Consider the following 14,063-nt stretch of genomic DNA (forward strand, 5'->3'; position numbering starts at 1 on the left):
GAGTATGGCTTGGATGCAGCTGCTCGCCCGTGGAAACCCATTCCATGAAGTTCTCTGCACATTGTTCTTGAGCTAATCTGAAGGCCACATGAGATTTGGAGGTCTGCAGGAAGTTGATGTGGCCTACCACTTCGTGGGTGAGTTGCTGTCGTTCCCAAACGCTTCCACGTTCTTCTAATACAACTGACAGTGGAATATGTAGGAGCGAGAAATTTCACGACTGGATTTGTTGCACAGATGGCATCCTATCACAGTTCCACGCTGGAATTCACTGAGCTCCTGAGAGCGACCCATTCTTTCACAAATGTTTGAAAAAACAGTCGGCATGCCTAGGTGCTAGATTTTATACACCTGTGGCCATGGAAGTGAATGGAACACCTGATTCTTGCTATTTAGATGGGTGAGTGAATACTTTTGGCAATATAGTGTATATATATATTACGCTTTTTTGTATTCTAGTGTTTATTGTGTTTTATAAATACATACACACCATAGTGCCAAGAGTCTGCTTACCTGTGCAAAACTGTCTTTCTGTTGTCCATCGGCCCCAGTTGTTCCCCTGTACTGCACAGCGCCCCTTAACGGAGTACAGCGTGCTGGGCTTTAGGGGCTGCAGTCTGAATGCGTAAGACTGCATCGAGTCAGATCCATTCTTATCTAAATCCTGTAAGGCGGCAACAACAACACTTGAACACAGGATGTGCTTCAGCATTTCTGTAAAGTTCATTTTGTTTATCTGATATGGCAAGTGTTTTCACACGATTGATGAAGCTTATGAAACTCCCTGTTGTCGTATTTCTTATCATTATTTGGAAATACAAAAAGATGTTGTGCAATAGGAAAAACACCTTAAGGGAGGAGGGTTTGCTGACAATGGACCCATCCTCATACTGTTTAAGATTTAGAAATGTTTAGCAAACTTTAGCAAAATAGTTGTGGAGAAATTTTAATAGGTGCTGCCAAAGCGGCGTCCCAAACAGCCGATATAAAAACATCATAACCAAACACAAGTAATCCACACCACTCCAGTCCACGAAGCAGTCTTATGAAGTAAAAAGCTGAACAGTATCTCTGTAATAAGCAAATCCATCAATACGTTTCAACGTCAAACTCTTATTTGTGACTAAAACACGTTTCTGTTTGTTAAATCTCATCTGAATAAGAAAAGATACATCAAATGTATCGCCGGATGAAGTGTTATTATGCATTATGGACTTTTGTTTTAGCCAGAAGCTACTAACGTTTTACATTTTACTTCACAAGAGCACCCATTTCTCAGCAAGTCACGCAATGCTACATTTCTCCAAATCTATTCCCATGAACAAACAAACACATCTACATCTTGGAGGGCCTGACTGTGAGCACAGTATTGGTCGAGCCATTTCTTTACCTGTATTATCCCTCCTGGTTTAAGTTCAGTCTGGCATTTCAGCAGAAGTCCTTGGAAACTCCCTTTCAGCTGCAAGATCACCAGTGAATCAAAAACACCTACATTCACTTCAAGGTGCTCAGGGACTGGAAAAACTAAAGTGAAATGGATAAGTAACTACATGGTTTGGTCATTATTTATTCACCCTTATGTTGTGGATGACACTTCCACTTTCATTGATCTAAGGTATATGGTGATAATTAGTATGGGGTTTCGTTTATGATCTGTCCCAGATTTTAAACTACTCCACATCACTGAGGTATCCTTCAAATTTAGGAATCATTTTATGTGCAGATTATTCACCTCTGTCTGTGATATTGAATATGTAGGTCTCGCTCTCTTGCCCCAAACTGTTTGTCACAAGTAATGTGATGTTGTAGGTCATCTGCTGTTGGATGACATCAAAACCACAGGGTGCAGGATCCGTGTCTTCAACATCACAGTCAACAGACACGGAGTCACTGAATACAAGGAGAAAAAGTCATTATATTCAACTCGTAATGAGTCGAACTGAACACTGAAACACTTAATGCCAATTCTGTCATCATTCATTGACTCTATTGTCATTTCAAACCTCTCTGGTCTTCTTATAATCCCAAATAAAGCTCTTTTGCATGCTTTGTTTTAAAACAAAAAGTCGGTGAAGCCTGTTGTTGTTTGATCTCCAAAGTTCTTCCTGTGGCAGAGTGAGTACGCTCCTCCCTGTATTTAGAAGACAGCCTATCAGAGCAGAGTGCTGCGTATATAAAAGCCGCTTGTTGTGCTACCGGGATGCGTCATCGCTAGCTCCGCCCCTTGGTGTGTGTGGGTTTCCGCATGGAAAAGGTATGGTTTGGTGGCAGTTTGTCTGGTGTTAAATTTTAGTTAGTGTATATCAATTAATTGAATTCACTCTTGTAGCTGGAATAGCTTCTGGTTTGCGGTTTTGCAGTGGTGCGCAGGCTGTCATTGATCCCGGGTAAGCCCAGTTTGATAAACGGTTTATATAAAACAATTACATCTGTTTAAATCGCATGTTTTTATTTCAGCTGGGTTGAGTCCACTTTCCGTGTGAATTGTCAAACATTATGCTGTGAGCAATCATACAACTTAGGTTATTTTGACGAAGATTTGGGTAGGTATCAGTGTATTTTTATGTATTACACTTGTTAATTTGGTTAACGGATTGTTAAATCTTAGCAGGATATTCCGTGGAGACGCTTCGATTGCAGCCAACAGATTGAGACTGTGCTGCTGTTTTGCTGCTATTTCCTCTGTTCCTGTTTAATGCTGAAACATAAGGCTATGGATATGGAGATGGTCGGTTCATCACTGTGCGCGTTCGCGGCGTTGACCGGCTCCCATTCAGTGATCGGCTTCCTGCACCTACTTAATTTGAGTTTCGTTGTTTAGTTATTGCATGTTTTCATTTGTTCTTTTCTTGTGACTGTTTATTTACATCTTTTGTAATAGTCTCGTGGTTAAGTCTCTTTTGTTCCTTTCATATCTTTATTATATTTTATCGCTATATTGTGATTACTGGAACTTTCTCCCAATCCAGTTCTAGTATAATTGCGGTATTTATTGACTGTTTCTTGCATGTGTGTGTTTTAGGCCCTGTATGAGAAGGCTAGCTGTTATGATATCCTGGTGGTGGTATTTGGAGCACGAGGTGTGGACTGCCGTCTGATCACTTACTCCACTGGTGTGTGTGTGTGTGTGTGTGTTTGTGTGCGCGTGTGGTTTAACATTCACTTTACAGCTAGCCTAGTCTGCTTGTATGTTTAGGTCCCTGTTTGACTTGTTGTGGTTCTATTTTTGTTATTTTGGTCGTAAATGTTTGTTTTATTTGGATTTAATAAACAACCATGTTTTTATACTAATGTCCTTGTCTCTGCCCTCCATGGTCACGAACCTGTGTGTCTCAATTTAAACACTTAGTTCCCCTTACTTTAAAGGGGTGGCGTAGTCAGCATTAATTCCTAGGTTTTTGAAAATCGTCCTGTAATCTGAATTAGTTCCTGTGGCCGCGCTACAATCTGGCGTAGTCGGCAGGGTCCCGTGTTCGGCAGAGACGTGGTTATTGGTAGTTGGTTTGTGTGTTTCTCTTTTTGGTTGGTTTTTGTTTTTTTTTAGTGACAATCGTGAGGGGTAGCAGCAGAGCAGCAGCACATGTCCAGTGGATTTGAATTTTCATTCAGTCTACTTGCCCTGATTGGTGAGTGTTATTGGGGTTAGAATTATGGAGGATGAGTTACAAGAACTCCGGGAAGTAATAGCTCAGCTGCGGGCAGAGAATGAGCGGTTGCGTCAAGAGCGCTTCCCTGCTCAGCCTGACCCTAGTGATGTACCTTCTGTGGTGTCTGGTCCTTCTGCTGCCGTCCCCCCTCAACCAAGTAATGCACAAGCCGTTTTGCGGAAAAAGATTTGTTTTCTGTACCAAGAGACAGAAAGTGTCCAAAATTTAATGGCAGGGTTGGCCTGGGCATTGATGAATGGGTTGAGGAGGCCCAAGCTTGTATGCAGGCCCGTCACCTATCTGTTTCCGACCAGGCTTTCTTCTTGGTTGATCATTTGGAGGGGGAGGCAAGGGAGGAACTTCGATATCGTTCAGAGACTGAGCGGAGTGATCCAGATAAAATAATTTCAGTGTTACGAGAGTTGTATGGTTGTTCACAGTCCTATGTCTTTTTGCAGGAGGCCTTTTTTTCTCGTAAACAGCAGGAGGGTGAATCCTTGTTGGAGTTTTCCCTCGCTCTGATGGGCCTCCTGGAACGTGTTAAGCAGCAGTCACCGTATGCCATGCCAAATTCACAATTTTTGCTACGTGATCAATTTGTAGAATACGTGTGTGATATTTCTCTTCGTAGGGAATTAAAACAATTAATACGTCAACAGCCCACCTTAACCCTGCTAGAGGTGCGTAGCGAAGCTCTTAGGTGGGAAAGGGAAGGTATGTTGGGGAGTCCGAGAGGCCGGAGTAATTCTGTCCCATCCACTTATGGAATTCAGTATGGTGTGCAAGGCGGGCCACGCAGGGGTCGATCTCCACAGCGATCTGAATTGACTGAGTTGAGGGACATGCTGAGATTACAACAAGAACAGTTAAATAAATTAACACAAAATTTTGCTCACTTGCAGGTCTCTCAGACACGTAGTCGATCCCCTTACCGTGGCCCTGTCATATGTAGGAGGTGTCAAAGACCCGGCCATTTTGCTAGAGAGTGTGTGTGATGGGAGCGCGTTTCTCCTCACCCTCGGCTTCCTTTTCCTGCTGCTTCGCCGTCTGGGGTGGACAGCCTGGCCCATCTGGGTTGTCGGAAACTAGTTCCCACCGTGTTGCCGAGCCAAGGCGCGGTTGGGGAAATGACTGGCTCAAAATTGTCGAGTGCGTCTAGTTTGATGTCTTCGTGCCCACACCTTGTTGTTCAAATGGGGGGAGTTCACGTTCCATGCTTGGTCGATACGGGTTCCATGGTATCTACAATTACAGAGAGTTGTTTTGGTGAACACTTTGAACCATGGGGTCAGGATCGACTTAAGTCATGCCAGTGGTTGCAGCTTCGAGCAGCTATGGCCTCTCAATTCCATATATTGGTTATATGGAATTGGATGTCAAATTGTGTGGGCAAGTCATCTCAAAATGTGGAGTGCTTGTCGTCCGGGATCCTCCGGGCGGCATTTGTACTAAAGTTCCAGGGGTGCTTGGGATGAATGTCCTAAGTCGTTGCTACCGGGAGTTATTTGGGCGACATGGCTCCGCTTTATTTGATGCGGCAGTAACTGGGGCTCCTGGTTTTGTCATTCAGGCATTTCAGCATTGCCAGCGATTGGAGGACCAGGGTCCCAAAAGGCATTCTGGTCCTGTCCGGTTGCGAGGTCGTAAGTCGTGTCGCATTCCGGGTGGCACAATGAAGTTTGTAGCCTCAACCTGTTCTGAGAAATACTCTGGGAGGTGGTATTGTTTGAGCCCCAGAGTCTGGGTTACCTGCTGGTTTACTGGCTTCTCCAGCGCTGGTTCAAGTTAGAAGAGGCACTGCCTACTTACCTGTGGTGAATGTGGGAACTGCGGATGTGATGTTGCATTCTAACACCGTTTAGGAGTACTAATTGGGGTCAGTGTGGTAAGTCTGCCTCCTGGGGTAACTGAAGTCAAACCTATTGTTGCTACCGTGAGTTCTCAGGTCCTAGGTGTGACACCTGCTGTACAGGAGCAGATTGAAGCAGTTGATTTGTCCATTCTGTCAGAAGTGGAACAGGGTCAGGTTAGGACCCTTTTATATAAATACCAGTCAGTTTTTTCAGCCCATGATGGTGACTTGGGGTGTACTAACTTGATTTCTCATGACATCCCTCTGCTTGATTCGGTTCCTGTTAAGCAGCGTTACCGGCGAATTCCACCATCGGAATATGAGGTAGTAAAATCACATATTAATCAGCTGTTGGAAGCCAACATTATAAGAGAGAGCTGTAGTCCCTATGCTTCCCCTATTGTTCTTGTTAAAAAGAAAGACGGTAGTTTGCGCATGTGCGTGGACTACCGTCAGCTAAATGTAAAAACCAGAAAAGACGCCTTCCCTTTGCCACGCATTGAGGAAACATTGGACTCCTTGACAGGGGCCTGTTGGTTTTCCACAATGGATTTGGCGAGTGGATACAACCAGGTCCCCGTCACTGAGAGTGATAAATCCAAGACTGCTTTTTGCACCCCTTTCGGGTTGTTCGAATGGAACCGGATGCCTTTTGGGCTTTGTAATGCCCCAAGTACTTTCCAGCGTTTAATGGAGCGGGTATTCGGGGATCAGCAGTGTAGGTCTTTGCTCCTCTACCTTGATGACATCATAGTGTTTTCCTCCTCAGTGTCACAACATATTGAACGGTTAGAAGTTGCCTTAAGCCGGCTAGAAAGGGAGGGACTGAAAGCCAAATTGGGTAAGTGCGCATTCTTCCAGCGGGAAGTGAGGTATTTGGGACACGTAATTTCTGAACAGGGAGTTTCGACTGATCCGCAGAAGATTGAGGCGGTAGCTCAATGGCAACGCCCTACAGGCGTGTCGGAATTAAGTGCGTCATTCTTGGGTTTCGCCAGCTACTACCGCCGGTTTGTGGAGGGATTTGCAAAGTTGGCGGCCCCCCTGCACAAGCTGGTGGCAGAATGGATAGCTGTTAGGCCCAGGATTCAAGCGAATCAGGGCTTTTCGGATGCCTGGACTGAATCGTGCCAGCGCAGTTTTGATGAGTTGAAGCGGAAGCTTACCACCGCTCCAGTGCTCGCATATGCCGATTTCACTCAGCCTTTTATTTTAGAGGTAGACGCTAGCTATGGGGGTTTAGGGGCAGTCTTGTCTCAGGAGCAGGGAGGTAGGGTGCGACCTATTGCCTATGCTAGCCGCAGTCTACGGCCCACTGAGCGCAACATGTCAAACTACAGTTCCATGAAGTTGGAGTTTGTGGCGCTCAAGTGGGCCATGACTGAGAAATTTAGAGAATATCTACTAGGGCATAAGTGCATTGTCTTTACGGATAATAACCCCCTCAGTCATTTGGGGACAGCTAAGCTTGGGGCTGCAGAACAGCGGTGGGCAGCTGAGCTTGCAGTCTTTGATTTTGATATCCGGTATCGGTCAGGCAAGAGTAACCGAAATGCGGACGCATTGTCAAGACAATATCCCCCTGCCCCTCTTGAAGTCAAGGAGTTGTTACCTGGAACTGAGATTCCAGTGGCTATGAAGCAGGCATTTGGGATAACCAAACGTGCACTGGTGACTCAAGCCGTTGTTTCAGCCTTGCCTAATTTTTCAGGGGATATGAGAGCCTTGCAGGAGGCAGATCCGGTAATTGGAGAGATTTTGGTTTTTTGGAGGCAGGGAATGCGTCCTACATTTGAGGAACGTAGACGGCTATCTAAGACTGCGTTGGTCCTACTTCGCCAGTGGGATCGGTTGTTGGAAACGGATGGGATTTTGTATCGTCGAATCTTCCGTCCAGATGGGGGTGAGGAGACTTTGCAACTAGTTCTTCCATCTGTCTTGAGGGGAGAGGTCCTCACACAAATGCATCAGGGACATGGACACCAAGGTGTTGACCGTACTACGGAATTGGTGCAGCAGCGTTGTTATTGGCCGGGCCTGACGGCGGATGTAGTCCAGTGGTGTCGAGACTGTGAGAGATGTCAGGTGGCAAAGAACTCCCAGCCAGTTGCTCAGAGTTTTATGGGCCATTTGTTGGCTGCAAGGCCAAATGAAATTTTGGCCATCGATTTTACCTTACTTGAGCCTTCTCGGTTAGGTCTCGAGAGTGTCTTGGTTATGACCGATGTCTTCACCAAGTATACATTGGCGGTCCCTACTGGGATCAGAGGGCAGAGACAGTAGCACAGGTTTTAATAAACGAGTGGTTCTATAAGTTTGGTGTCCCTGCTCGTATTCATTCTGATCAGGGGCGCAATTTCGAGTCCTCCCTTATCCAACAACTTTGTAGTCTGTACCAGATTAAGAAGTCTCACACTACCCCCTATCACCCTGGGGGTAACGGGCAGTGTGAGCGTTTTAACAGAACCTTGCATAGTCTCCTACGTACCTTACCAAACTCCCGAAAAGTGGATTGGCCTTCTGCACTTCCTCAGTTGCTCTTTTGTTACAACACTACCCCCCATCAAACTACTGGTGAGTCACCTTACTTTTTAATGTTTGGTCAAGAGCCTCGGCTCCCTGTTGACTTTTTGTTGGGCAGAGGACAGGAAAGGCAGTCCAGAGGAATAAATGAGTGGGTGTTGGAGCATCAAACAAGGTTGCAGGTGGCTTTTGAGGGAGCCCGAGAACATTTGAAGGCAGCTGCAGATCGTCGTAAGGAGAAGTATGACTCTGGTGTTCGGGATGCACCACTGGGAGAGGGCCACCTAGTTTATCTACGAAATTATGGTAGGAGAGGGCGCCATAAGATCCAAGATCTCTGGAGCCCAGTAGTGTATCGGGTCATACGGGCACCTAAAACGGGTGGGTCTGTTTACACCATAGCACCTGTAGATGACTTGAGTAAGGTGAAGCATGTCCATCGTTCTCTGTTAAAGAACCGAGTGCAACGAGATCCCGCGGTTTTTGTTCCAACTGAAGCATCAGCCGTTGTGGAGGCACCACCTGTGGAGGAGTCCTCATCAGTGGATGAAGTAGACTTGTGGGTCGTGGTACCCGAACCTCCTCAGCTGGGTGGTGGACCAGTAATGCAGAATCCTGCATCTTTAGATCCAGCTGTATCCTTGAGGCCTGCTGCACAACAGGATGCAGTTGAGGGTGGTACCCTGGATGCTCTGGGGGCTTCTGGACAATCCGGTTTGAGGCCTAGAACCTCATCGCTTGGGGAGCCTTTGTTAGTGGAGCAGCCTACGGCGAGTGAAGTTTCTGTGCGACGTGACAGGAGGGCTAATGCTGGTCTGCATTCTAATCGTTACCATCTCCCAAGGGCAGTTGGTGGAATGGTAGAGTCCGGGGCTTCTGTATTGAATTCGGTTTCTGCCCTGTTTAGGCCCTGGAATTGAGTGGTCCATCGTCGGGGCGACGATTCAATTGGCGGGGGTAGATTGTGGCAGAGTGAGTACGCTCCTCCCCTGTATTTAGAAGACAGCCTATCAGAGCAGAGTGCTGCGTATATAAAAGCCGCTTGTTGTGCTACCGGGATGCGTCATCGCTAGCTCCGCCCCTTGGTGTGTGTGGGTTTCCGCATGGAAAAGGTATGGTTTGGTGGCAGTTTGTCTGGTGTTAAATTTTAGTTAGTGTATATCAATTAATTGAATTCACTCTTGTAGCTGGAATAGCTTCTGGTTTGCGGTTTTGCAGTGGTGCGCAGGCTGTCATTGATCCCCGGGTAAGCCCAGTTTGATAAACGGTTTATATAAAACAATTACATCTGTTTAAATCGCATGTTTTTATTTCAGCTGGGTTGAGTCCACTTTCCGTGTGAATTGTCAAACATTATGCTGTGAGCAATCATACAACTTAGGTTATTTTGACGAAGATTTGGGTAGGTATCAGTGTATTTTTATGTATTACACTTGTTAATTTGGTTAACGGATTGTTAAATCTTAGCAGGATATTCCGTGGAGACGCTTCGATTGCAGCCAACAGATTGAGACTGTGCTGCTGTTTTGCTGCTATTTCCTCTGTTCCTGTTTAATGCTGAAACATAAGGCTATGGATATGGAGATGGTCGGTTCATCACTGTGCGCGTTCATGGCGTTGGACTGCTCCCATTCAGTGATCGGCTTCCTGCGACCTACTTAATTTGAGTTTCGTTGTTTAGTTATTGCATGTTTTCATTTGTTCTTTTCTTGTGACTGTTTATTTACATCTTTTGTAATAGTCTCGTGGTTAAGTCTCTTTTGTTCCTTTCATATCTTTATTATATTTTATCGCTATATTGTGATTACTGGAACTTTCTCCCAATCCAGTTCTAGCATAATTGCGGTATTTATTGACTGTTTCTTACATGTGTGTGTTTTAAGCCCTGTATGAGAAGGCTAGCTGTTATGATATCCTGGTGGTGGTATTTGGAGCACGAGGTGTGGACTGCCGTCTGATCACTTACTCCACTGGTGTGTGTGTGTGTGTGTGTGTTTGTGTGCGCGTGTGGTTTAACATTCACTTTACAGCTAGCCTAGTCTGCTTGTATGTTTAGGTCCCTGTTTGACTTGTTGTGGTTCTATTTTTGTTATTTTGGTCGTAAATGTTTGTTTTATTTGGATTTAATAAACAACCATGTTTTTATACTAATGTCCTTGTCTCTGCCCTCCATGGTCACGAACCTGTGTGTCTCAATTTAAACACTTAGTTCCCCTTACTTTAAAGGTGGCGTAGTCAGCATTAATTCCTAGGTTTTTGAAAATCGTCCTGTAATCTGAATTAGTTCCTGTGGCCGCGCTTACATTCCCCATATCTTCTACAAAAGAAGTGTCAGTTTGTAACAATATGAGGCTGAGTAAATTACGATTTTTGGGTGCCGTGATTAATATTCGCAAATAAATGCCTCGTAACGTTGCAGTGAATCTCTTTTCTCATTTGTACGTTATGTAGGTGTTTCAGATACATTTTAAAACGTTATGCAGTTGGTTCATTTTCACTGAAAATCATCAGACAACCTGACCGTGACAGTGCTCTTAGCTGAAATAGCTAAATACCCACTTGGCAGCTTGGGAGTGCGTGCATGCAACAAGTGTGTAAAGGCCAAATCACACCAACTCAAGTTAGCTGATAGATATAGAATTTTATAAAAAATAAATAAATGTCATGTTCACACTGCCCCAACAAACACTTACAAAAATCAAGTCACAGAGAGCAGACGGGAAATTTGTCACATTGCACTATGCTCATTGTAGACCGCGTCACTGATTATAATCAACAGAACCCACTGATCTATATATACACACAATGATATGTTGTCTATTAGATCAGTGATAGAACCTCTGTTGCGTGACCACTTCAGTCTGTCAGGTGAAAACAAACTCCAACCAACTCCAACAGACGGTTTTGTCTGTGCGGTGTGAATTGGTCTTATTAAAAGTGCTAAAATGAGTTTGTGTATTTTGTACATTTGCAACTGCTCTTTATCAGTTAGTCAGAAGCACCAAAATGATTAAATTGTGTCATCTGTTATATAGACTACTGAAGGGACATTTAGAAAGCAAAGTATTCAAAAATCAAAATAAAGCATTTAAAAACTATAAGCATTTCCCATCAGGTAATGAAACATTTGTGGTCTTCAAGGCCATTTGAACTCCAAAAACGGGAAATACGTTGCGTAGTAGACAAGTGGTCAAGTGCAAAAACAACAATTGTGGGTATTTGGACAGGCCCAAAATCAGACTAACCTGACTAGCAATGTGTACTTCCTTCTCTGGTCGCCTTCTAGGTTAGGAGCTCTGTGTATTTTCCACAAGCAGTATGCATGTCTCATGTCTTCGGTCCCGCATGTAAAATTTAATGGTTTCTCAGGAGGAACTGAAAAAAAAAGATTTAGCAGATATTGATCTCTCTTATCAGAAATCCATCATGCTTAAAACAACCAAACTAAACTTTTATAATAGATTACTCCTGTTTTTTTTTCGTTTTATATTTTAATTCACTAGAAAATTTTTTATCTTTCTTCAAAATAAAAACCCCACTGATTTCTTTTTAACTTTCAAAGAGGCTGCAGGATTACTTAAAATGATCTAAATCAGTTTTACTTATATTTTTAAGGCACATTCAATAAAATTATACACATACATACATACACACACATATATATATATATATATATATATATATATATATATATATATATATATATATATATATATATATATATATAATGCTACAAAAAGAAGTGAAAATGTAGCCTGAAATCTTATTTATGAAAAACATACCATTCGTGACATTTCTTCAATCACAAAATAAATTGAGATTATTCAGTTAATTCATGCTAGTGAAATATTAAGACCAGTAAATAAAAATGTTTAAAAGATCTATCCAAAAACAAAATAACTAATGAATAACAAAAAATCAAAACTGGCATCTTCGTAATAGTTACAACACAATATTTTGTCTACGGTGTCTTGAACAACAGGATTCTTGATACTCACAAGAGACCAAATTATATGTTACATTACTCTTGCTATCGCAGTAGAAGTTGACACCGAATGAATTTGTGGCTTTTATGTTTTCCACTCGAATGGCTTTGACCCGTGGGCTTATGTTGATGGCTTTGTAGTGAGCGTTCCCGAAGACCATAGATGTGATGTGCGTCTCTTTGGGATAAATGCAGCAGAACATCACCGTGGATCCTCACGGCACCTGGTCATGTGGAAACATCTTTATTTCATTGTGGGCCAAGTTCATCTCCCCTAACAAGAAAATGCGTAAATATGAATAAACATCCAAGCGCTCCCTAGATTTTAACAGAGGTGTGCAGAAATCGACACAATGCTACGGTCATGTGGATGGTTGTGATCGTAAGGTTTTGAATGATGTCGTTTAACTGCTGAGGCCGGTTGACCAACATGCTCTCAGAAGTGCACACTCATCAGTGACAGTTGAGAGGAACACAGCAGGCGTGTTTAAAGACATCATGGACGAAAAGAAGAAGTTATGTAAATGTATGTACACCAAGGCTACACTTATTTGCTCAATAATACAATAAAAACAGTAGTATTGTGAAATAGCATTACAATTTAAAACAGCTGTTTTTCTGTTTGAGAATGATCATTTAATCCTGTCATGCAAAGCTGGATTTTCAGCATCATTACTCCAGTCTTCAGTGTCACATGGCCCTTCAGAAAATCATTGTAAAATGCTGACTTGCCGATCAAGAACGTTCCCTATTATTATCAATGATGGAAACTGGAAAAAAAAACTAAATATATGTTTGGTGAATGTGTGTGTTTAATAAAAATATATACTTTGATTTAGCAAACTCATTTAAAGTGACAGAAAACATTTAGAATGTTATAAATTATGCTGTTTTTTTATTCATCAAAGACTCCTAATAGAACAGATTCAACAAAATATTAAAAAACGTTCATAATAAGAAGAACCATTATTAATAATTAAGAACTAATAATTGAGCGGCAAATCAGTGTATTGGAATCATTTTTTAAGGAACATGTGACGCTGAAGACTAATTATGATTGCGCTTTGCGCTTTAAATATATTCCATTAGAATATACTGTTTTTTTGCAGCCTTGGTGAACGTTTCGCATAAGTCACAGCTTCCAAACTTTTCAACCCCACCACTTCATGGAGATCTTCCTCCTTGATCGCACAGCCTACTTCTGAAACGAACTTCAAATATCCTACCGTAGAAGGTTTTCCATGAGCTCCAAGAGCCGGGTGCTGAAGCGCCGGAGATGAGTCTTATTCTAACAGAGTGATTGACACAGTTCAGCGGGAGCTGCGAGGTCCAGACCAGCGTGTGAACCGCTCCCGGCGATCCTCTGCTCACGTTCATCTGTGGACAGACCGTAGAAAGTTAACACAGAAATCTGGTGACAGTGCGACGGGAGCTGAGGACCGACTGTTTTACGCACGCTCTCGACAATATCCACGTTTGTCGCGCGTCCAACTTGTATTTCAAATGTTTGATTTCTCTGTCCTCCGTTCTGATCCATCCTCCACTTCACCCCCAGCCTCCACATGTCCAAAGCCTGAAGTTCAGCAACGTCTGGCACGGCGACAGTATCTGTGGTTATAAAGATGTGGACGCTAAGAGAGATGCAGTTAATAATGCATAGGCGTTTCAGAAAAGTAATGCAGAACAGGTGTGACCAATGAATCTGAGTTGAGGACAAAACTTCTGACCTGAAGGAGAATTCAAGCCTTTCGCGTTTTCAAACAGGATGGAAACTGTGATCAGCAGTGTCCGATAGAGAATCATTGTGGTGGAGGTTAAACCCTCTCAGCATCTGCTCTGAGGTTCTGTCAAAGTGTAGGAGGTGTTAGTCTATAAACCGTTACGTTCTCCTCCTACTGCTGCCTTCCGTTTGAGGTTAAGGGAGCGATGCCTCCCGGCTTAGATTTATTGCGTGTGAGTCATGAAGTAAAAATGATGTAGTTGCTGTGGTGTTAATTTGTTTCTCAAATCACCCTGGAAGGAACAGAAAGGTACAGCGGTGATAAGCCATAAAAGG

General features: G+C 43.3%; 1 long non-coding RNA gene and 1 pseudogene across 1 annotated transcript; one reads left to right on the plus strand and one right to left on the minus strand.

Moving 5' to 3' along the window:
- LOC122345467 overlaps window positions 1-13,930 on the minus strand; it is a 22,478-nt pseudogene extending 8,548 nt beyond the window's left edge.
- Window positions 2,203-3,285, plus strand: LOC122345468. Its single transcript, XR_006251009.1, has 2 exons — window positions 2,203-2,543; window positions 3,023-3,285. It is a non-coding gene; the product is annotated as an uncharacterized LOC122345468 (long non-coding RNA).
- Window positions 13,931-14,063: the final 133 nt, after the last annotated feature.

The sequence above is a fragment of the Puntigrus tetrazona genome, chromosome 5 (genome assembly GCF_018831695.1).
Source record: "Puntigrus tetrazona isolate hp1 chromosome 5, ASM1883169v1, whole genome shotgun sequence".
Classification (NCBI taxonomy): domain Eukaryota; kingdom Metazoa; phylum Chordata; class Actinopteri; order Cypriniformes; family Cyprinidae; genus Puntigrus; species Puntigrus tetrazona.